Source organism: Crinia signifera, chromosome 6, assembly GCF_055691185.1.
Source record: "Crinia signifera chromosome 6, ASM5569118v1, whole genome shotgun sequence".
NCBI lineage: Eukaryota > Metazoa > Chordata > Amphibia > Anura > Myobatrachidae > Crinia > Crinia signifera.
In genome coordinates, this window is record NC_139222.1 from 63,291,145 (window position 1) to 63,308,599 (window position 17,455).

The following is a 17,455-nucleotide window of genomic DNA, read 5'->3' on the forward strand; positions in this document are numbered from 1 at the left end:
AACTTTTTTATTAGCTTACCTGGTGATAGAAGTAGAAGAGGGCAAAAAAGTGCCTGTATCTCACCTACAGCCATACCACATTGGATAGGCCCAATCTTGTCTGATCTTGGAAGCTAAGCAGTGTTGGGCCTGGTTAGTACTTGGGTGGGAGACCACCTGGGAACACCAGGTGCTGTAGGTTTTTTCACATTACTGGCAAATTGTTTTCATTCTCTAGCTATTTAAATTGGAAACTTTTTCTTTTTATTGCCAGCACAGACATTTGGAAGAGGTCAAACAAACACAATAGCCATCACCTAAAGACTTACCACACTGTTTAGGCCCAATTCCAACTGCTTTTGGCAGCTAAACAGTGTTGAGCCTCTTTAGTAGTTTAATTTAAGACCACCTGCTAATATCATGTCCTGTAGGTCTTTTTACATTACCAACACATGATTTTTTTCAGTAAGCCAATACAGTTAGGAAACTTTTTTATAAGCTTACCTGGTGATAGAAGTAGAAGAGGGAAAAAAAGTGCCTGTATTTCACCTACAGCCATACCACATTGGATAGGCCCAATCTCGTCTGATCTTGGAAGCTAAGCAGTGTTGGGCCTGGTTAGTACTTGGGTGGGAGACCAGATGGGAACACCAGGTGCTGTATGTTTTTTCACATTACAGGCAAATTGTTTTTATTCTCTAGCTATTTAAATTGGAAACTTTTTATTTTTATTGCCAGTACAGACATTTGGAAGAGGTCAAACAGTCACAATAGCCATCACCTAAAGACTTACCACACTGTTTAGGCCCAATTCCAACTGCTTTTGGCAGCTAAACAGTGTTGAGCCTGTTTAGTAGCTTAATTTAAGACCCCCTGCTAATATCATGTCCTGTAGGTCTTTTTACATTACCAACACATGATTTTTTTTAAGTAAGCCAATACAGTTAGGAAACTTTTTTATTAGCTTACCTGGTGATAGAAGTAGAAGAGGGCAAAAAAGTGCCTGTATCTCACCTACAGCCATACCACATTGGATAGGCCCAATCTCGTCTGATCTTGGAAGCTAAGCAGTGTTGGGCCTGGTTAGTACTTGGGTGGGAGACCACCTGGGAACACCAGGTGCTGTAGGTTTTTTCACATTACTGGCAAATTGTTTTCATTCTCTAGCTATTTAAATTGGAAACTTTTTCTTTTTATTGCCAGCACAGACATTTGGAAGAGGTCAAACAGACACAATAGCCATCACCTAAAGACTTACCACACTGTTTAGGCTCAATTCCAACTGCTTTTGGCAGCTAAACAGTGTTAAGCCTCTTTTGTAGTTTAATTTAAGACCCCCTGCTAAGATCATGTCCTGTAGGTCTTTTTACATTACCAACACATGATTTTTTTCAGTAAGCCAATACAGTTAGGAAACTTTTGTATTAGCTTACCTGGTGATAGAAGTAGAAGAGGGCAAAAAAGTGCCTGTATCTCACCTACAGCCATACCACATTGGATAGGCCCAATCTCGTCTGATCTTGGAAGCTAAGCAGTGTTGGGCCTGGTTAGTACTTGGGTGGGAGACCACCTGGGAACACCAGGTGCTGTAGGTTTTTTCACATTACTGGCAAATTGTTTTTATTCTCTAGCTATTTAAATTGGAAACTTTTTCTTTTTATTGCCAGCACAGACATTTGGAAGAGGTCAAACAGACACAATAGCCATCACCTAAAGACTTACCAAACTGTTTAGGCCCAATTCCAACTGCTTTTGGCAGCTAAACAGTGTTGAGCCTCTTTAGTAGTTTAATTTAAGACCCCCTGCTAATATCATGTCCTGTAGGTCTTTTTACATTACCAACACATGATTTTTTTCAGTAAGCCAATACAGTTAGGAAACTTTTTTATTAGCTTACCTGGTGATAGAAGTAGAAGAGGGCAAAAAAGTGACTGTATCTCACCTACAGCCATACCACATTGGATAGGCCCAATCTCGTCTGATCTTGGAAGCTAAGCAGGGTTGGGCCTGGTTAGTACTTGGGTGGGAGACCACCTGGGAACACCAGGTGCTGTAGGTTTTTTCACATTACAGGCAAATTGTTTTTATTCTCTAGCTATTTAAATTGGAAACTTTTTCTTTTTATTGCCAGCACAGACATTTGGAAGAGGTCAAACAGACACAATAGCCATCACCTAAAGACTTACCACACTGTTTAGGCCCAATTCCAACTGCTTTTGGCAGCTAAACAGTGTTGAGCCTCTTTAGTAGTTTAATTTAAGACCCCCTGCTAATATCATGTCCTGTAGGTCTTTTTACATTACCAACACATGATTTTTTTCAGTAAGCCAATACAGTTAGGAAACTTTTTTATAAGCTTACCTGGTGATAGAAGTAGAAGAGGGAAAAAAAGTGCCTGTATCTCACCTACAGCCATACCACATTGGATAGGCCCAATTTCGTCTGATCTTGAAAGCTAAGCAGTGTTGGGCCTGGTTAGTACTTGGGTGGGAGACCACATGGGAACACCAGGTGCTGTAGGTTTTTTTCACATTACAGGCAAATTTTTTTATTCTCTAGCTATTTAAATTGGAAACTTTTTCTTTTTATTGCCAGCACAGACATTTGGAAGAGGTCAAACAGACACAATAGCCATCACCTAAAGACTTACCACACTGTTTAGGCTCAATTACAACTGCTTTTGGCAGCTAAACAGTGTTGAGCCTCTTTTGTAGTTTAATTTAAGACCCCCTGCTAATATCATGTCCTGTAGGTCTTTTTACATTACCAACACATGATTTTTTTCAGTAAGCCAATACAGTTAGGAAACTTTTGTATTAGCTTACCTGGTGATAGAAGTAGAAGAGGGCAAAAAAGTGCCTTTAACTCACCTACAGCCATACCACATTGGATAGTCCCAATCTCGTCTGATCTTCGGAGCTAAGCAGTGTTGGGCCTGGTTAGTACTTGGGTGGGAGACCACATGGTAACACCAGGTGCTGTAGGTTTTTTCACATTACAGGAAAATTGTTTTTATTCTCTAGCTATTTAAATTGGAAACTTTTTATTTTTATTGCCAGCACAGACATTTGGAAGAGGTCAAACAGACACAATAGCCATCACCTAAAGACTTACCACACTGTTTAGGCTCAATTCCAACTGCTTTTGGCAGCTAAACAGTGTTGAGCCTCTTTAGTAGTTTAATTTAAGACCCCCTGCTAATATCATGTCCTGTAGGTCTTTTTACATTACCAACACATGATTTTTTTCAGTAAACCAATACAGTTAGGAAACTTTTGTATTAGCTTACCTGGTGATAGAAGTAGAAGAGGGCAAAAAAGTGCCTTTAACTCACCTACAGCCATACCACATTGGATAGTCCCAATCTCGTCTGATCTTCGAAGCTGAGCAGTGTTGGGCCTGGTTAGTACTTGGGTGGGAGACTACATGGGAACACCAGGTGCTGTAGGTTTTTTCACATTACAGGCAAATTGTTTTTATTCTCTAGCTATTTAGATTAGAAACTTTTTCTTTTTATTGCCAGTACAGACATTTGGAAGAGGTCAAACAGACACAATAGCCATCACCTAAAGACTTACCACACTGTTTAGGCCCAATTCCAACTGCTTTTGGCAGCTAAACAGTGTTAAGCCTGTTTAGTAGTTTAATTTAAGACCCCCTGCTAATATCATGTCCTGTAGGTCTTTTTACATTACCAACACATGATTTTTTTTAAGTAAGCCAATACAGTTAGGAAACTTTTTTATTAGCTTACCTGGTGATAGAAGTAGAAGAGGGCAAAAAAGTGCCTGTATCTCACCTACAGCCATACCACATTGGATAGGCCCAATCTCGTCTGATCTTGGAAGCTAAGCAGTGTTGGCCCTGGTTAGTACTTAGGTGGGAGACCACCTGGGAACACCAGGTGCTGTAGGTTTTTTCACATTACTGGCAAATTGTTTTTATTCTCTAGCTATTTAAATTGGAAACTTTTTCTTTTTATTGCCAGCACAGACATTTGGAAGAGGTCAAACAGACACAATAGCCATCACCTAAAGACTTACCACACTGTTTAGGCTCAATTCCAACTGCTTTTGGCAGCTAAACAGTGTTGAGCCTGTTTAGTAGTTTAATTTAAGACCCCCTGCTAATATCATGTCCTGTAGGTCTTTTTACATTACCAACACATGATTTTTTTCAGTAAGCCAATACAGTTAGGAAACTTTTTTATTAGCTTACCAGGTGATAGAAGTAGAAGAGGGCAAAAAAGTGCCTGTATCTCACCTACAGCCATACCACATTGGGTAGGCCCAATCTCATCTGATCTTGGAAGCTAAGCAGTGTTGGGCCTGGTTAGTGCTTAGGTGGGAGACCACATGGGAACACCAGGTGCTGTAGGTTTTTTCACATTACTGGCAAATTGTTTTTATTCTCTAGCTATTTAAATTGGAAACTTTTTTCTTTTTATTGCCAGTACAGTCATTTGGAAGAGGTCAAACAGACACAATAGCCATCACCTAAAGACTTACCACACTGTTTAGGCTCAATTCCAACTGCTTTTGGCAGCTAAACAGTGTTGAGCCTCTTTTGTAGTTTAATTTAAGACCCCCTGCTAATATCATGTCCTGTAGGTCTTTTTACATTACCAACACATGATTTTTTTCAGTAAGCCAATACAGTTAGGAAACTTTTTTATTAGCTTACCAGGTGATAGAAGTAGAAGAGGGCAAAAAAGTGCCTGTATCTCACCTACAGCCATACCACATTGGATAGGCCCAATCTCGTCTGATCTTGGAAGCTAAGCAGTGTTGGGCCTGGTTAGTACTTAGGTGGGAGACCACATGTGAACACCAGGTGCTGTAGCTTTTTTCACATTACTGGCAAATTGTTTTTATTCTCTAGCTATTTATATTGGAAACTTTTTCTTTTTATTGCCAGCACAGACATTTGGAAGAGGTCAAACAGACACAATAGCCATCACCTAAAGACTTACCACACTGTTTAGGCCCAATTCCAACTGCTTTTGGCAGCTAAACAGTGTTGAGCCTGTTTAGTAGTTTAATTTAAGACCCCCTGCTAATATCATGTCCTGTAGGTCTTTTTACATTACCAACACATGATTTTTTTTAAGTAAGCCAATACAGTTAGGAAACTTTTTTATTAGCTTACCTGGTGATAGAAGTAGAAGAGGGCAAAAAAGTGCCTGTATCTCACCTACAACCATACCACATTGGATAGGCCCAATCTCGTCTGATCTTGGAAGCTAAGCAGTGTTGGCCCTGGTTAGTACTTGGGTGGGAGACCACCTGGGAACACCAGGTGCTCTAGGTTTTTTCACATTACTGGCAAATTGTTTTTATTCTCTAGCTATTTAAATTGGAAACTTTTTCTTTTTATTGCCAGCACAGACATTTGGAAGAGGTCAAACAGACACAATAGCCATCACCTAAAGACTTACCACACTGTTTAGGCTCAATTCCAACTGCTTTTGGCAGCTAAACAGTGTTGAGCCTCTTTTGTAGTTTAATTTAAGACCCCTTGCTAATACCATGTCCTGTAGGTCTTTTTACATTACCAACACATGATTTTTTTCAGTAAGCCAATACAGTTAGGAAACTTTTGTATTAGCTTACCTGGTGATAGAAGTAGAAGAGGGCAAAAAAGTGCCTGTATCTCACCTACAGCCATACCACATTGGATAGGCCCAATCTCGTCTGATCTTGGAAGCTAAGCAGTGTTGAGCCTGGTTAGTACTTGGGTGGGAGACCACCTGGGAACACCAGGTGCTGTAGGTTCTTTCACATTACAGGCAAATTGTTTTTATTCTCTAGCTATTTAAATTGGAAACTTTTTCTTTTTATTGCCAGTACAGACATTTGGAAGAGGTCAAACAGACACAATAGCCATCACCTAAAGACTTACCAAACTGTTTAGGCCCAATTCCAACTGCTTTTGGCAGCTAAACAGTGTTGAGCCTCTTTAGTAGTTTAATTTAAGACCCCCTGCTAATATCATGTCCTGTAGGTCTTTTTACATTACCAACACATGATTGTTTTCAGTAAGCCAATACAGTTAGGAAACTTTTTTATTAGCTTACCTGGTGATAGAAGTAGAAGAGGGCAAAAAAGTGCCTGAATCTCACCTACAGCCATACAACATTGGATAGGCCCAATCTCATCTGATCTTGGAAGCTAAGCAGTGTTGGGCCTGGTTAGTACTTGGGTGGGAGACCACATGGGAACACCAGGTGCTGTAGGTTTTTTCACATTACAGGCAAATTGTTTTTATTCTCTAGCTATTTAAATTGGAAACTTTTTCTTTTTATTGCCAGTACAGACATTTGGAAGAGGTCAAACAGACACAATAACCATCACCTAAAGACTTACCACACTGTTTAGGCCCAATTCCAACTGCTTTTGGCAGCTAAACAGTGTTGAGCCTCTTTAGTAGTTTAATTTAAGACCCCCTGCTAATATCATGTCCTGTAGGTCTTTTTACATTACCAACACATGATTTTTTTCAGTAAGCCAATACAGTTAGGAAACTTTTGTATTAGCTTACCTGGTGATAGAAGTAGAAGAGGGCAAAAAAGTGCCTTTAGCTCACCTACAGCCATACCACATTGGATAGGCCCAATCTCGTCTGATCTTGGAAGCTAAGCAGTGTTGGGCCTGGTTAGTACTTGGGTGGGAGACCACCTGGGAACACCAGGTGCTGTAGGTTTTTTCACATTACTGGCAAATTGTTTTTATTCTCTAGCTATTTAAATTGGAAACTTTTTCTTTTTATTGCCAGCACAGACATTTGGAAGAGGTCAAACAGACACAATAGCCATCACCTAAAGACTTACCAAACTGTTTAGGCCCAATTCCAACTGCTTTTGGCAGCTAAACAGTGTTGAGCCTCTTTAGTAGTTTAATTTAAGACCCCCTGCTAATATCATGTCCTGTAGGTCTTTTTACATTACCAACACATGATTTTTTTCAGTAAGCCAATACAGTTAGGAAACTTTTTTATTAGCTTACCTGGTGATAGAAGTAGAAGAGGGCAAAAAAGTGCCTGAATCTCACCTACAGCCATACAACATTGGATAGGCCCAATCTCATCTGATCTTGGAAGCTAAGCAGTGTTGGGCCTGGTTAGTACTTGGGTGGGAGACCACATGGGAACACCAGGTGCTGTAGGTTTTTTCACATTACAGGCAAATTGTTTTTATTCTCTAGCTATTTAAATTGGAAACTTTTTCTTTTTATTGCCAGTACAGACATTTGGAAGAGGTCAAACAGACACAATAGCCATCACCTAAAGACTTACCACACTGTTTAGGCCCAATTCCAACTGCTTTTGGCAGCTAAACAGTGTTGAGCCTCTTTAGTAGTTTAATTTAAGACCCCCTGCTAATATCATGTCCTGTAGGTCTTTTTACATTACCAACACATGATTTTTTTCAGTAAGCCAATACAGTTAGGAAACTTTTGTATTAGCTTACCTGGTGATAGAAGTAGAAGAGGGCAAAAAAGTGCCTTTAACTCACCTACAGCCATACCACATTGGATAGGCCCAATCTCGTCTGATCTTGGAAGCTAAGCAGTGTTGGGCCTGGTTAGTACTTGGGTGGGAGACCACATGGGAACACCAGGTGCTGTAGGTTTTTTCACATTACTGGCAAATTGTTTTTATTCTCTAGCTATTTAAATAGGAAACTTTTTCTTTTTATTGCCAGCACAGACATTTGGAAGAGGTCAAACAGACACAATAGCCATCACCTAAAGACTTACCAAACTGTTTAGGCCCAATTCCAACTGCTTTTGGCAGCTAAACAGTGTTGAGCCTCTTTAGTAGTTTAATTTAAGACCCCCTGCTAATATCATATCCTGTAGGTCTTTTTACATTACCAACACATGATTTTTTTCAGTAAGCAAATACAGTTAGGAAACTTTTGTATTAGCTTACCTGGTGATAGAAGTAGAAGAGGGCAAAAAAGTGCCTGTATCTCACCTACAGCCATACCACATTGGATAGGCCCAATCTCGTCTGATCTTGGAAGCTAAGCAGTGTTGGGCCTGGTTAGTACTTGGGTGGGAGACCACCTGGGAACACCAGGTGCTGTAGGTTTTTTCACATTACTGGCAAATTGTTTTTATTCTCTAGCTATTTAAATTGGAAACTTTTTCTTTTTATTGCCAGCACAGACATTTGGAAGAGGTCAAACAGACACAATAGCCATCACCTAAAGACTTACCAAACTGTTTAGGCCCAATTCCAACTGCTTTTGGCAGCTAAACAGTGTTGAGCCTCTTTAGTAGTTTAATTTAAGACCCCCTGCTAATATCATGTCCTGTAGGTCTTTTTACATTACCAACACATGATTTTTTTCAGTAAGCCAATACAGTTAGGAAACTTTTTTATTAGCTTACCTGGTGATAGAAGTAGAAGAGGGCAAAAAAGTGACTGTATCTCACCTACAGCCATACCACATTGGATAGGCCCAATCTCGTCTGATCTTGGAAGCTAAGCAGGGTTGGGCCTGGTTAGTACTTGGGTGGGAGACCACCTGGGAACACCAGGTGCTGTAGGTTTTTTCACATTACAGGCAAATTGTTTTTATTCTCTAGCTATTTAAATTGGAAACTTTTTCTTTTTATTGCCAGCACAGACATTTGGAAGAGGTCAAACAGACACAATAGCCATCACCTAAAGACTTACCACACTGTTTAGGCCCAATTCCAACTGCTTTTGGCAGCTAAACAGTGTTGAGCCTCTTTAGTAGTTTAATTTAAGACCCCCTGCTAATATCATGTCCTGTAGGTCTTTTTACATTACCAACACATGATTTTTTTCAGTAAGCCAATACAGTTAGGAAACTTTTGTATTAGCTTACCTGGTGATAGAAGTAGAAGAGGGCAAAAAAGTGCCTGTATCTCACCTACAGCCATACCACATTGGATAGGCCCAATCTCGTCTGATCTTGGAAGCTAAGCAGTGTTGGTCCTGGTTAGTACTTGGGTGGGAGACCACATGGGAACACCAGGTGCTGTAGGTTTTTTCACATTACTGGCAAATTGTTTTTATTCTCTAGCTATTTAAATAGGAAACTTTTTCTTTTTATTGCCAGCACAGACATTTGGAAGAGGTCAAACAAACGCAATAGCCATCACCTAAAGACTTACCACACTGTTTAGGCCCAATTCCAACTGCTTTTGGCAGCTAAACAGTGTTGAGCCTCTTTAGTAGTTTAATTTAAGACCACCTGCTAATATCATGTCCTGTAGGTCTTTTTACATTACCAACACATGATTTTTTTCAGTAAGCCAATACAGTTAGGAAACTTTTTTATAAGCTTACCTGGTGATAGAAGTAGAAGAGGGAAAAAAAGTGCCTGTATTTCACCTACAGCCATACCACATTGGATAGGCCCAATCTCGTCTGATCTTGGAAGCTAAGCAGTGTTGGGCCTGGTTAGTACTTGGGTGGGAGACCACATGGGAACACCAGGTGCTGTATGTTTTTTCACATTACAGGCAAATTGTTTTTATTCTCTAGCTATTTAAATTGGAAACTTTTTATTTTTATTGCCAGTACAGACATTTGGAAGAGGTCAAACAGTCACAATAGCCATCACCTAAAGACTTACCACACTGTTTAGGCCCAATTCCAACTGCTTTTGGCAGCTAAACAGTGTTGAGCCTGTTTAGTAGCTTAATTTAAGACCCCCTGCTAATATCATGTCCTGTAGGTCTTTTTACATTACCAACACATGATTTTTTTTAAGTAAGCCAATACAGTTAGGAAACTTTTTTATTAGCTTACCTGGTGATAGAAGTAGAAGAGGGCAAAAAAGTGCCTGTATCTCACCTACAGCCATACCACATTGGATAGGCCCAATCTCGTCTGATCTTGGAAGCTAAGCAGTGTTGGGCCTGGTTAGTACTTGGGTGGGAGACCACCTGGGAACACCAGGTGCTGTAGGTTTTTTCACATTACTGGCAAATTGTTTTCATTCTCTAGCTATTTAAATTGGAAACTTTTTCTTTTTATTGCCAGCACAGACATTTGGAAGAGGTCAAACAGACACAATAGCCATCACCTAAAGACTTACCACACTGTTTAGGCTCAATTCCAACTGCTTTTGGCAGCTAAACAGTGTTGAGCCTCTTTTGTAGTTTAATTTAAGACCCCCTGCTAAGATCATGTCCTGTAGGTCTTTTTACATTACCAACACATGATTTTTTTCAGTAAGCCAATACAGTTAGGAAACTTTTGTATTAGCTTACCTGGTGATAGAAGTAGAAGAGGGCAAAAAAGTGCCTGTATCTCACCTACAGCCATACCACATTGGATAGGCCCAATCTCGTCTGATCTTGGAAGCTAAGCAGTGTTGGGCCTGGTTAGTACTTGGGTGGGAGACCACCTGGGAACACCAGGTGCTGTAGGTTTTTTCACATTACTGGCAAATTGTTTTTATTCTCTAGCTATTTAAATTGGAAACTTTTTCTTTTTATTGCCAGCACAGACATTTGGAAGAGGTCAAACAGACACAATAGCCATCACCTAAAGACTTACCAAACTGTTTAGGCCCAATTCCAACTGCTTTTGGCAGCTAAACAGTGTTGAGCCTCTTTAGTAGTTTAATTTAAGACCCCCTGCTAATATCATGTCCTGTAGGTCTTTTTACATTACCAACACATGATTTTTTTCAGTAAGCCAATACAGTTAGGAAACTTTTTTATTAGCTTACCTGGTGATAGAAGTAGAAGAGGGCAAAAAAGTGACTGTATCTCACCTACAGCCATACCACATTGGATAGGCCCAATCTCGTCTGATCTTGGAAGCTAAGCAGGGTTGGGCCTGGTTAGTACTTGGGTGGGAGACCACCTGGGAACACCAGGTGCTGTAGGTTTTTTCACATTACAGGCAAATTGTTTTTATTCTCTAGCTATTTAAATTGGAAACTTTTTCTTTTTATTGCCAGCACAGACATTTGGAAGAGGTCAAACAGACACAATAGCCATCACCTAAAGACTTACCACACTGTTTAGGCCCAATTCCAACTGCTTTTGGCAGCTAAACAGTGTTGAGCCTCTTTAGTAGTTTAATTTAAGACCCCCTGCTAATATCATGTCCTGTAGGTCTTTTTACATTACCAACACATGATTTTTTTCAGTAAGCCAATACAGTTAGGAAACTTTTGTATTAGCTTACCTGGTGATAGAAGTAGAAGAGTGCAAAAAAGTGCCTGTATCTCACCTAAAGCCATACCACATTGGATAGGCCCAATCTCGTCTGATCTTGGAAGCTAAGCAGTGTTGGGCCTGGTTAGTACTTGGGTGGGAGACCACATGGGAACACCAGGTGCTGTAGGTTTTTTCACATTACTGGCAAATTGTTTTTATTCTCTAGCTATTTAAATAGGAAACTTTTTCTTTTTATTGCCAGCACAGACATTTGGAAGAGGTCAAACAAACACAATAGCCATCACCTAAAGACTTACCACACTGTTTAGGCCCAATTCCAACTGCTTTTGGCAGCTAAACAGTGTTGAGCCTCTTTAGTAGTTTAATTTAAGACCCCCTGCTAATATCATGTCCTGTAGGTCTTTTTACATTACCAACACATGATTTTTTTCAGTAAGCCAATACAGTTAGGAAACTTTTTTATAAGCTTACCTGGTGATAGAAGTAGAAGAGGGAAAAAAAGTGCCTGTATTTCACCTACAGCCATACCACATTGGATAGGCCCAATTTCGTCTGATCTTGGAAGCTAAGCAGTGTTGGGCCTGGTTAGTACTTGGGTGGGAGACCACATGGGAACACCAGGTGCTGTAGGTTTTTTTCACATTACAGGCAAATTGTTTTTATTCTCTAGCTATTTAAATTGGAAACTTTTTCTTTTTATTGCCAGCACAGACATTTGGAAGAGGTCAAACAGACACAATAGCCATCACCTAAAGACTTACCACACTGTTTAGGCTCAATTACAACTGCTTTTGGCAGCTAAACAGTGTTGAGCCTCTTTTGTAGTTTAATTTAAGACCCCCTGCTAATATCATGTCCTGTAGGTCTTTTTACATTACCAACACATGATTTTTTTCAGTAAGCCAATACAGTTAGGAAACTTTTTTATTAGCTTACCTGGTGATAGAAGTAGAAGAGGGCAAAAAAGTGACTGTATCTCACCTACAGCCATACCACATTGGATAGGCCCAATCTCGTCTGATCTTGGAAGCTAAGCAGGGTTGGGCCTGGTTAGTACTTGGGTGGGAGACCACCTGGGAACACCAGGTGCTGTAGGTTTTTTCACATTACAGGCAAATTGTTTTTATTCTCTAGCTATTTAAATTGGAAACTTTTTCTTTTTATTGCCAGCACAGACATTTGGAAGAGGTCAAACAGACACAATAGCCATCACCTAAAGACTTACCACACTGTTTAGGCCCAATTCCAACTGCTTTTGGCAGCTAAACAGTGTTGAGCCTCTTTAGTAGTTTAATTTAAGACCCCCTGCTAATATCATGTCCTGTAGGTCTTTTTACATTACCAACACATGATTTTTTTCAGTAAGCCAATACAGTTAGGAAACTTTTGTATTAGCTTACCTGGTGATAGAAGTAGAAGAGTGCAAAAAAGTGCCTGTATCTCACCTAAAGCCATACCACATTGGATAGGCCCAATCTCGTCTGATCTTGGAAGCTAAGCAGTGTTGGGCCTGGTTAGTACTTGGGTGGGAGACCACATGGGAACACCAGGTGCTGTAGGTTTTTTCACATTACTGGCAAATTGTTTTTATTCTCTAGCTATTTAAATAGGAAACTTTTTCTTTTTATTGCCAGCACAGACATTTGGAAGAGGTCAAACAAACACAATAGCCATCACCTAAAGACTTACCACACTGTTTAGGCCCAATTCCAACTGCTTTTGGCAGCTAAACAGTGTTGAGCCTCTTTAGTAGTTTAATTTAAGACCCCCTGCTAATATCATGTCCTGTAGGTCTTTTTACATTACCAACACATGATTTTTTTCAGTAAGCCAATACAGTTAGGAAACTTTTTTATAAGCTTACCTGGTGATAGAAGTAGAAGAGGGAAAAAAAGTGCCTGTATTTCACCTACAGCCATACCACATTGGATAGGCCCAATTTCGTCTGATCTTGGAAGCTAAGCAGTGTTGGGCCTGGTTAGTACTTGGGTGGGAGACCACATGGGAACACCAGGTGCTGTAGGTTTTTTTCACATTACAGGCAAATTGTTTTTATTCTCTAGCTATTTAAATTGGAAACTTTTTCTTTTTATTGCCAGCACAGACATTTGGAAGAGGTCAAACAGACACAATAGCCATCACCTAAAGACTTACCACACTGTTTAGGCTCAATTACAACTGCTTTTGGCAGCTAAACAGTGTTGAGCCTCTTTTGTAGTTTAATTTAAGACCCCCTGCTAATATCATGTCCTGTAGGTCTTTTTACATTACCAACACATGATTTTTTTCAGTAAGCCAATACAGTTAGGAAACTTTTGTATTAGCTTACCTGGTGATAGAAGTAGAAGAGTGCAAAAAAGTGCCTGTATCTCACCTACAGCCATACCACATTGGATAGGCCCAATCTCGTCTGATCTTGGAAGCTAAGCAGTGTTGGGCCTGGTTAGTACTTGGGTGGGAGACCACATGGGAACACCAGGTGCTGTAGGTTTTTTCACATTACTGGCAAATTGTTTTTATTCTCTAGCTATTTAAATAGGAAACTTTTTCTTTTTATTGCCAGCACAGACATTTGGAAGAGGTCAAACAAACACAATAGCCATCACCTAAAGACTTACCACACTGTTTAGGCCCAATTCCAACTGCTTTTGGCAGCTAAACAGTGTTGAGCCTCTTTAGTAGTTTAATTTAAGACCCCCTGCTAATATCATGTCCTGTAGGTCTTTTTACATTACCAACACATGATTTTTTTCAGTAAGCCAATACAGTTAGGAAACTTTTTTATAAGCTTACCTGGTGATAGAAGTAGAAGAGGGAAAAAAAGTGCCTGTATTTCACCTACAGCCATACCACATTGGATAGGCCCAATTTCGTCTGATCTTGGAAGCTAAGCAGTGTTGGGCCTGGTTAGTACTTGGGTGGGAGACCACATGGGAACACCAGGTGCTGTAGGTTTTTTTCACATTACAGGCAAATTGTTTTTATTCTCTAGCTATTTAAATTGGAAACTTTTTCTTTTTATTGCCAGCACAGACATTTGGAAGAGGTCAAACAGACACAATAGCCATCACCTAAAGACTTACCACACTGTTTAGGCTCAATTACAACTGCTTTTGGCAGCTAAACAGTGTTGAGCCTCTTTTGTAGTTTAATTTAAGACCCCCTGCTAATATCATATCCTGTAGGTCTTTTTACATTACCAACACATGATTTTTTTCAGTAAGCCAATACAGTTAGGAAACTTTTGTATTAGCTTACCTGGTGATAGAAGTAGAAGAAGGCAAAAAAGTGCCTTTAACTCACCTACAGCCATACCACATTGGATAGTCCCAATCTCGTCTGATCTTCGAAGCTAAGCAGTGTTGGGCCTGGTTAGTACTTGGGTGGGAGACCACATGTGAACACCAGGTGCTGTAGGTTTTTTCACATGACTGGCAAATTGTTTTTATTCTCTAGCTATTTATATTGGAAACTTTTTTATTTTTATTGCCAGCACAGACATTTGGAAGAGGTCAAACAGACACAATAGCCATCACCTAAAGACTTACCACACTGTTTAGGCTCAATTCCAACTGCTTTTGGCAGCTAAACAGTGTTGAGCCTCTTTTGTAGTTTAATTTAAGACCCCCTGCTAATATCATGTCCTGTAGGTCTTTTTACATTACCAACACATGATTTTTTTCAGTAAGCCAATACAGTTAGGAAACTTTTGTATTAGCTTACCTGGTGATAGAAGTAGAAGAGGGCAAAAAAGTGGCTTTAACTCACCTACAGCCATACCACATTGGATAGGCCCAATCTCGTCTGATCTTGGAAGCTAAGCAGTGTTGGGCCTGGTTAGTACTTGGGTGGGAGACCACATGGGAACACCAGGTGCTGTAGGTTTTTTCACATTACAGGCAAATTGTTTTTATTCTCTAGCTATTTAAATTGGAAACTTTTTCTTTTTATTGCCAGCACAGACATTTGGAAGAGGTCAAACAGACACAATAGCCATCACCTAAAGACTTACCACACTGTTTAGGCTCAATTCCAACTGCTTTTGGCAGCTAAACAGTGTTGAGCCTCTTTAGTAGTTTAATTTAAGACCCCCTGCTAATATCATGTCCTGTAGGTCTTTTTACATTACCAACACATGATTTTTTTCAGTAAGCCAATACAGTTAGGAAACTTTTGTATTAGCTTACCTGGTGATAGAAGTAGAAGAGGGCAAAAAAGTGGCTTTAACTCACCTACAGCCATACCACATTGGATAGGCCCAATCTCGTCTGATTTTGGAAGCTAAGTAGTGTTGGGCCTGGTTAGTACTTGGGTGGGAGACCACATGGGAACACCAGGTGCTGAAGGTTTTTTCACATTACTGGCAAATTGTTTTTATTCTCTAGCTATTTATATTGGAAACTTTTTCTTTTTATTGCCAGCACAGACATTTGGAAGAGTCAAACAGACACAATAGCCATCACCTAAAGACTTACCACACTGTTTAGGCTCAATTCCAACTGCTTTTGGCAGCTAAACAGTGTTGAGCCTCTTTTGTAGTTTAATTTAAGACCCCCTGATAATATCATGTCCTGTAGGTCTTTTTACATTACCAACACATGATTTTTTTCAGTAAGCCAATACAGTTAGGAAACTTTTGTATTAGCTTACCTGGTGATAGAAGTAGAAGAGGGCAAAAAAGTGCCTTTAACTCACCTACAGCCATACCACATTGGATAGGCCCAATCTCGTCTGATCTTCGAAGCTAAGCAGTGTTGGGCCTGGTTAGTACTTGGGTGGGAGACCACATGGGAACACCAGGTGCTGTAGGTTTTTTCACATTACTGGCAAATTGTTTTTATTCTCTAGCTATTTATATTGGAAACTTTTTTATTTTTATTGCCAGCACAGACATTTGGAAGAGGTCAAACAGACACAATAGCCATCACCTAAAGACTTACCACACTGTTTAGGCTCAATTCCAACTGCTTTTGGCAGCTAAACAGTGTTGAGCCTCTTTTGAAGTTTAATTTAAGACCCCCTGCTAATATCATGTCCTGTAGGTCTTTTTACATTACCAACACATGATTTTTTTCAGTAAGCCAATACAGTTAGGAAACTTTTGTATTAGCTTACCTGGTGATAGAAGTAGAAGAGGGCAAAAAAGTGGCTTTAACTCACCTACAGCCATACCACATTGGATAGGCCCAATCTCGTTTGATCTTGGAAGCTAAGCAGTGTTGGGCCTGGTTAGTACTTGGGTGGGAGACCACATGGGAACTCCAGGTGCTGTAGGTTTTTTCACATTACTGGCAAATTGTTTTTATTCTCTAGCTATTTAAATAGGAAACTTTTTCTTTTTATTGCCAGCACAGACATTTGGAAGAGGTCAAACAAACACAATAGCCATCACCTAAAGACTTACCACACTGTTTAGGCCCAATTCCAACTGCTTTTGGCAGCTAAACAGTGTTGAGCCTCTTTAGTAGTTTAATTTAAGACCCCCTGCTAATATCATGTCCTGTAGGTCTTTTTACATTACCAACACATGATTTTTTTTCAGTAAGCCAATACAGTTAGGAAACTTTTTTATAAGCTTACCTGGTGATAGAAGTAGAAGAGGGAAAAAAGTGCCTGTATTTCACCTACAGCCATACCACATTGGATAGGCCCAATCTCGTCTGATCTTGGAAGCTAAGCAGTGTTGGGCCTGGTTAGTACTTGGGTGGGAGACCACATGGGAACACCAGGTGCTGTAGGTTTTTTCACATTACAGGCAAATTGTTTTTATTCTCTAGCTATTTAAATTGGAAACTTTTTCTTTTTATTGCCAGCACAGACATTTGGAAGAGGTCAAACAGACACAATAGCCATCACCTAAAGACTTACCACACTGTTTAGGCTCAATTACAACTGCTTTTGGCAGCTAAACAGTGTTGAGCCTCTTTTGTAGTTTAATTTAAGACCCCCTGCTAATGTCATGTCCTGTAGGTCTTTTTACATTACCAACACATGATTTTTTTCAGTAAACCAATACAGTTAGGAAACTTTTGTATTAGCTTACCTGGTGATAGAAGTAGAAGAGGGCAAAAAAGTGCCTTTAACTCACCTACAGCCATACCACAGTGGATAGGCCTAATCTCGTCTGATCTTCGAAGCTAAGCAGTGTTGGGCCTGGTTAGTACTTGGGTGGGAGACCACATGGGAACACCAGGTGCTGTAGGTTTTTTCACATTACTGGCAAATTGTTTTTATTCTCTAGCTATTTATATTGGAAACTTTTTTATTTTTATTGCCAGCACAGACATTTGGAAGAGGTCAAA

General features: G+C 39.9%; 34 non-coding genes and 4 pseudogenes across 34 annotated transcripts; all 38 read left to right on the forward strand.

Annotated features, from left to right (window-relative positions):
- Positions 1–62: 62 nt before the first annotated feature.
- On the forward strand, positions 63–181 carry LOC146015453 (5S ribosomal RNA). The gene has a single exon (XR_014448374.1). It is a non-coding gene; the product is annotated as a 5S ribosomal RNA (ribosomal RNA).
- Positions 182–526: 345 nt separating this feature from the next.
- On the forward strand, positions 527–645 carry LOC146016813 (5S ribosomal RNA). Its single transcript, XR_014449691.1, has one exon. It is a non-coding gene; the product is annotated as a 5S ribosomal RNA (ribosomal RNA).
- Positions 646–991: 346 nt separating this feature from the next.
- LOC146016200 (5S ribosomal RNA) lies at positions 992–1,110 on the forward strand. Its single transcript, XR_014449097.1, has one exon. It is a non-coding gene; the product is annotated as a 5S ribosomal RNA (ribosomal RNA).
- Positions 1,111–1,455: 345 nt separating this feature from the next.
- On the forward strand, positions 1,456–1,574 carry LOC146016212 (5S ribosomal RNA). Its single transcript, XR_014449109.1, has one exon. It is a non-coding gene; the product is annotated as a 5S ribosomal RNA (ribosomal RNA).
- Positions 1,575–1,919: 345 nt separating this feature from the next.
- On the forward strand, positions 1,920–2,038 carry LOC146014882 (5S ribosomal RNA). Its single transcript, XR_014447823.1, has one exon. It is a non-coding gene; the product is annotated as a 5S ribosomal RNA (ribosomal RNA).
- A 345-nt stretch (positions 2,039–2,383) lies between these two features.
- On the forward strand, positions 2,384–2,502 carry LOC146016822 (5S ribosomal RNA). The gene has a single exon (XR_014449702.1). It is a non-coding gene; the product is annotated as a 5S ribosomal RNA (ribosomal RNA).
- Positions 2,503–2,847: 345 nt separating this feature from the next.
- Positions 2,848–2,966, forward strand: LOC146011286 (5S ribosomal RNA; annotated as a pseudogene).
- Positions 2,967–3,311: 345 nt separating this feature from the next.
- Positions 3,312–3,430, forward strand: LOC146011254 (5S ribosomal RNA; annotated as a pseudogene).
- A 346-nt stretch (positions 3,431–3,776) lies between these two features.
- LOC146016533 (5S ribosomal RNA) lies at positions 3,777–3,895 on the forward strand. Its single transcript, XR_014449422.1, has one exon. It is a non-coding gene; the product is annotated as a 5S ribosomal RNA (ribosomal RNA).
- Positions 3,896–4,240: 345 nt separating this feature from the next.
- On the forward strand, positions 4,241–4,359 carry LOC146017092 (5S ribosomal RNA). The gene has a single exon (XR_014449966.1). It is a non-coding gene; the product is annotated as a 5S ribosomal RNA (ribosomal RNA).
- Positions 4,360–4,705: 346 nt separating this feature from the next.
- On the forward strand, positions 4,706–4,824 carry LOC146017492 (5S ribosomal RNA). Its single transcript, XR_014450361.1, has one exon. It is a non-coding gene; the product is annotated as a 5S ribosomal RNA (ribosomal RNA).
- Positions 4,825–5,170: 346 nt separating this feature from the next.
- On the forward strand, positions 5,171–5,289 carry LOC146011264 (5S ribosomal RNA; annotated as a pseudogene).
- A 345-nt stretch (positions 5,290–5,634) lies between these two features.
- LOC146016009 (5S ribosomal RNA) lies at positions 5,635–5,753 on the forward strand. The gene has a single exon (XR_014448912.1). It is a non-coding gene; the product is annotated as a 5S ribosomal RNA (ribosomal RNA).
- A 345-nt stretch (positions 5,754–6,098) lies between these two features.
- On the forward strand, positions 6,099–6,217 carry LOC146016224 (5S ribosomal RNA). The gene has a single exon (XR_014449121.1). It is a non-coding gene; the product is annotated as a 5S ribosomal RNA (ribosomal RNA).
- Positions 6,218–6,562: 345 nt separating this feature from the next.
- On the forward strand, positions 6,563–6,681 carry LOC146016223 (5S ribosomal RNA). The gene has a single exon (XR_014449120.1). It is a non-coding gene; the product is annotated as a 5S ribosomal RNA (ribosomal RNA).
- Positions 6,682–7,026: 345 nt separating this feature from the next.
- On the forward strand, positions 7,027–7,145 carry LOC146016225 (5S ribosomal RNA). Its single transcript, XR_014449122.1, has one exon. It is a non-coding gene; the product is annotated as a 5S ribosomal RNA (ribosomal RNA).
- A 345-nt stretch (positions 7,146–7,490) lies between these two features.
- LOC146013646 (5S ribosomal RNA) lies at positions 7,491–7,609 on the forward strand. The gene has a single exon (XR_014446618.1). It is a non-coding gene; the product is annotated as a 5S ribosomal RNA (ribosomal RNA).
- Positions 7,610–7,954: 345 nt separating this feature from the next.
- Positions 7,955–8,073, forward strand: LOC146016234 (5S ribosomal RNA). The gene has a single exon (XR_014449131.1). It is a non-coding gene; the product is annotated as a 5S ribosomal RNA (ribosomal RNA).
- Positions 8,074–8,418: 345 nt separating this feature from the next.
- On the forward strand, positions 8,419–8,537 carry LOC146014883 (5S ribosomal RNA). Its single transcript, XR_014447824.1, has one exon. It is a non-coding gene; the product is annotated as a 5S ribosomal RNA (ribosomal RNA).
- Positions 8,538–8,882: 345 nt separating this feature from the next.
- On the forward strand, positions 8,883–9,001 carry LOC146015780 (5S ribosomal RNA). The gene has a single exon (XR_014448690.1). It is a non-coding gene; the product is annotated as a 5S ribosomal RNA (ribosomal RNA).
- Positions 9,002–9,346: 345 nt separating this feature from the next.
- LOC146015317 (5S ribosomal RNA) lies at positions 9,347–9,465 on the forward strand. The gene has a single exon (XR_014448242.1). It is a non-coding gene; the product is annotated as a 5S ribosomal RNA (ribosomal RNA).
- A 346-nt stretch (positions 9,466–9,811) lies between these two features.
- On the forward strand, positions 9,812–9,930 carry LOC146016245 (5S ribosomal RNA). The gene has a single exon (XR_014449142.1). It is a non-coding gene; the product is annotated as a 5S ribosomal RNA (ribosomal RNA).
- A 345-nt stretch (positions 9,931–10,275) lies between these two features.
- Positions 10,276–10,394, forward strand: LOC146016256 (5S ribosomal RNA). Its single transcript, XR_014449153.1, has one exon. It is a non-coding gene; the product is annotated as a 5S ribosomal RNA (ribosomal RNA).
- A 345-nt stretch (positions 10,395–10,739) lies between these two features.
- Positions 10,740–10,858, forward strand: LOC146014884 (5S ribosomal RNA). Its single transcript, XR_014447825.1, has one exon. It is a non-coding gene; the product is annotated as a 5S ribosomal RNA (ribosomal RNA).
- Positions 10,859–11,203: 345 nt separating this feature from the next.
- LOC146016673 (5S ribosomal RNA) lies at positions 11,204–11,322 on the forward strand. Its single transcript, XR_014449556.1, has one exon. It is a non-coding gene; the product is annotated as a 5S ribosomal RNA (ribosomal RNA).
- Positions 11,323–11,667: 345 nt separating this feature from the next.
- Positions 11,668–11,786, forward strand: LOC146015136 (5S ribosomal RNA). Its single transcript, XR_014448066.1, has one exon. It is a non-coding gene; the product is annotated as a 5S ribosomal RNA (ribosomal RNA).
- Positions 11,787–12,132: 346 nt separating this feature from the next.
- Positions 12,133–12,251, forward strand: LOC146014885 (5S ribosomal RNA). The gene has a single exon (XR_014447826.1). It is a non-coding gene; the product is annotated as a 5S ribosomal RNA (ribosomal RNA).
- Positions 12,252–12,596: 345 nt separating this feature from the next.
- On the forward strand, positions 12,597–12,715 carry LOC146016674 (5S ribosomal RNA). Its single transcript, XR_014449557.1, has one exon. It is a non-coding gene; the product is annotated as a 5S ribosomal RNA (ribosomal RNA).
- A 345-nt stretch (positions 12,716–13,060) lies between these two features.
- Positions 13,061–13,179, forward strand: LOC146015138 (5S ribosomal RNA). Its single transcript, XR_014448068.1, has one exon. It is a non-coding gene; the product is annotated as a 5S ribosomal RNA (ribosomal RNA).
- Positions 13,180–13,525: 346 nt separating this feature from the next.
- LOC146013648 (5S ribosomal RNA) lies at positions 13,526–13,644 on the forward strand. Its single transcript, XR_014446620.1, has one exon. It is a non-coding gene; the product is annotated as a 5S ribosomal RNA (ribosomal RNA).
- Positions 13,645–13,989: 345 nt separating this feature from the next.
- LOC146015139 (5S ribosomal RNA) lies at positions 13,990–14,108 on the forward strand. Its single transcript, XR_014448069.1, has one exon. It is a non-coding gene; the product is annotated as a 5S ribosomal RNA (ribosomal RNA).
- A 346-nt stretch (positions 14,109–14,454) lies between these two features.
- On the forward strand, positions 14,455–14,573 carry LOC146017503 (5S ribosomal RNA). The gene has a single exon (XR_014450372.1). It is a non-coding gene; the product is annotated as a 5S ribosomal RNA (ribosomal RNA).
- Positions 14,574–14,919: 346 nt separating this feature from the next.
- LOC146013649 (5S ribosomal RNA) lies at positions 14,920–15,038 on the forward strand. Its single transcript, XR_014446621.1, has one exon. It is a non-coding gene; the product is annotated as a 5S ribosomal RNA (ribosomal RNA).
- A 345-nt stretch (positions 15,039–15,383) lies between these two features.
- Positions 15,384–15,502, forward strand: LOC146010932 (5S ribosomal RNA; annotated as a pseudogene).
- Positions 15,503–15,846: 344 nt separating this feature from the next.
- On the forward strand, positions 15,847–15,965 carry LOC146016612 (5S ribosomal RNA). Its single transcript, XR_014449497.1, has one exon. It is a non-coding gene; the product is annotated as a 5S ribosomal RNA (ribosomal RNA).
- A 346-nt stretch (positions 15,966–16,311) lies between these two features.
- LOC146014220 (5S ribosomal RNA) lies at positions 16,312–16,430 on the forward strand. The gene has a single exon (XR_014447171.1). It is a non-coding gene; the product is annotated as a 5S ribosomal RNA (ribosomal RNA).
- Positions 16,431–16,775: 345 nt separating this feature from the next.
- Positions 16,776–16,894, forward strand: LOC146013650 (5S ribosomal RNA). The gene has a single exon (XR_014446622.1). It is a non-coding gene; the product is annotated as a 5S ribosomal RNA (ribosomal RNA).
- Positions 16,895–17,239: 345 nt separating this feature from the next.
- LOC146017329 (5S ribosomal RNA) lies at positions 17,240–17,358 on the forward strand. Its single transcript, XR_014450206.1, has one exon. It is a non-coding gene; the product is annotated as a 5S ribosomal RNA (ribosomal RNA).
- Positions 17,359–17,455: the final 97 nt, after the last annotated feature.